This window comes from Cornus florida, unplaced genomic scaffold (assembly GCF_030987335.1).
Source record: "Cornus florida cultivar Cherokee Brave unplaced genomic scaffold, ASM3098733v1 CherokeeBrave_3.0.0_Hap2_scaffold_62, whole genome shotgun sequence".
In the NCBI taxonomy this organism is placed as follows: domain Eukaryota; kingdom Viridiplantae; phylum Streptophyta; class Magnoliopsida; order Cornales; family Cornaceae; genus Cornus; species Cornus florida.
Window position 1 is genome coordinate 112501 of NW_026775893.1, and position 2500 is coordinate 115000.

Below are 2500 nucleotides of genomic sequence, written 5' to 3' on the forward strand. Positions count from 1 at the left end.
AGAAGACCGAGGCATCCAAAAAATTTTTTTTTTTTTTTCTCCGATATACCAAAGCAAGAACAAGAAGACCGAGGCATCAAAATTTTTTTTTTTTTTTTTTTTTTTTTTTCGATAAATCCAACCGAGAACAAGAAGACCGAGGCATCCAAAATTTTTTTTTTTTTTTTTTCTTTCCCATATACCAGAGAAAGAACATGAAGACCGAGGCAACCAACAAAAAATAATTTTTTTTTTCTCTTTCCCGGAATTTTTTTTTTTTTTTTTTCGAAATAGCCGAGAAAGAATATGAAGACCGAGGCATCCAACAAAAAAATTTTTTTTTTTTTTTTTCCTAATCTACCCAAGCAAAACAAATAGAAGACCGAGGCATCCAAAAAATTTTTTTTTTTTTTTTTTTTTTTTCGAAAAATTTTTTTTCACAAAAACTTTTTTTTTTTTTTTTTCCCCAAAAAATTTTTTTTTTCGTTCCAAGCTAACCAAGACATCTACTATTCACTAGTAGAGCAATCGAGACTGCAAAGCAAGCAATGGCCTTACTTGCAGCTCTTGGTGCTGAGAACTCCCCCCCCCCTATAGTAGTCTTAAGTAAAACCACAGCTCTGACAGGAGTAGATATTGCATGCGAGCGAGGAGTCGTAATGGGCAAAATTGACTCGGGGGACCTCCAAATCGAATTCCGTTTCGAGCAAAACACTTCTTAGGCTTCAAGGAAGCTCCCATAAAATTTCCAAACCCAAACTCCAAACTTCATTTTTTAGCCTACAATGCCCACGTGCACGCCGGTGTGCACGCAGGGGTGCTTGAGCATGCGGGAGAGGAGCCATAATGGGCAACATTGACTCGGGGGACCTCCAAATCGAAATCCGTCTCGAGCAAAACACTTCTTAAGCTTCTAGGAAGCTCCCATAAAACTTCCAAACCCAAACTCCAAACTTTATTTTTTAGCATACAATGCCCACGTGCACGCCGGGGTGCTTGAGCGTGCGGGCGAGGAGCCATAATGGGCAACATTGACTCGGGGGACCTCCAAATCGAAATCCGTCTCGAGCAAAACACTTCTTAAGCTTCTAGGAAGCTCCCATAAAACTTCCAAACCCAAACTCCAAACTTTATTTTTTAGCATACAATGCCCACGTGCACGCAGGGGTGCTTGAGCATGCGGGAGAGGAGCCATAATGGGCAACATTGACTCGGGGGACCTCCAAATCGAAATCCGTCTCGAGCAAAACACTTCTTAAGCTTCTAGGAAGCTCCCATAAAACTTCCAAACCCAAACTCCAAACTTTATTTTTTAGCATACAATGCCCACGTGCACGCCGGGGTGCTTGAGCGTGCGGGCGAGGAGCCGTAATGGGCAAAATTAACACGGGGGACCTTCAAATCGAAATCCGTCTCGAGCAAAGCACTTCTTAGGCTTCTAGGAAGCTCCCATCAAATTTACAAACCCAAACTCCAAACTTCATTTTTTAGCACACAATGCCCACGTGCACGCGGGGGTGCTTAAGCGTGCGGGCGAGGAGTCATAATGGGCAAAATTAACTCGGGGGACCTCCAAATCGAAATCCGTCTCGAGCAAAGCACTTCTTAGGCTTCTAGGAAGCTCCCATAAAATTTCCAAACCCAAACTCCAAACTTCATTTTTTAGCATACAATGCCCCCGTGCACGCGGGGGTGCTTGAGCGTGCGGGGGAGGAGTCATAATGGGCAAAACTAACTCGGGGGACCTCCAAATCGAAATCCGTCTCGAGCAAAACACTTCTTAGGCTTCTAGGAAGCTCCCATAAAATTTCCGAACCCAAACTCCAAACTTCATTTTTTAGCATACGATGCCCACGTGCACGCCGGGGTGCTTGAGCGTGCGGGCGAGGAGTCATAATGGGCAAAAACTAACTCGTGGGATCTCCAAATCAAAATCCGTCTCGAGCAAAGCATTTCTTAGGCTTCTAGGAAGCTCCCATAAAATTTCCGAACCCAAACTCCAAACTTCATTTTTTAGCATACGATGCCCACGTGCACGCCGGGGTGCACGAGCGTGCGGGCGAGGAGTCGTAATGGGCAAAATTAACTCGGGGGACCTCCAAATCGAAATCCGTCTCGAGCAAAGCATTTCTTAGGCTTCTAGGAAGTTCCCGTAAAATTTTCAAACCCAAACTCCAAACTTCATTTTTTAGCATACGATGCCCACGTGCGCGCCGGTGTGCACGTCGGGGTGCTTGAGCGTGCGCGCGAGGAGCCGTAATTGGCAAAATTAACACGGCGGAAATCTAAATCGAAATCCGTCTCGAGCAAAGCACTTCTTAGTCTTCTAGGAAGCTCCCATAAAATTTTCAAACCCAAACTCCAAACTTCATTTTTTAGCATACGATGCCCACGTGCACGCCGGTGTGCACGAGCATGCGGGCGAGGAGTCGTAATGGGCAAAATTAACTCGGGGGACCTCCAAATCGAAATCCGTCTCGAGCAAAGCATTTCTTAGGCTTCTAGGAAGTTCCCGTAAAAT

The 2500-nt window shown here is 44.9% G+C and overlaps 1 long non-coding RNA gene across 1 annotated transcript in view; it reads left to right on the forward strand.

Moving 5' to 3' along the window:
- LOC132292250 (uncharacterized) overlaps nucleotides 1-2500 on the forward strand; it is a 12626-nt gene that overhangs the window by 652 nt on the left and 9474 nt on the right. The window lies entirely within an intron of this gene.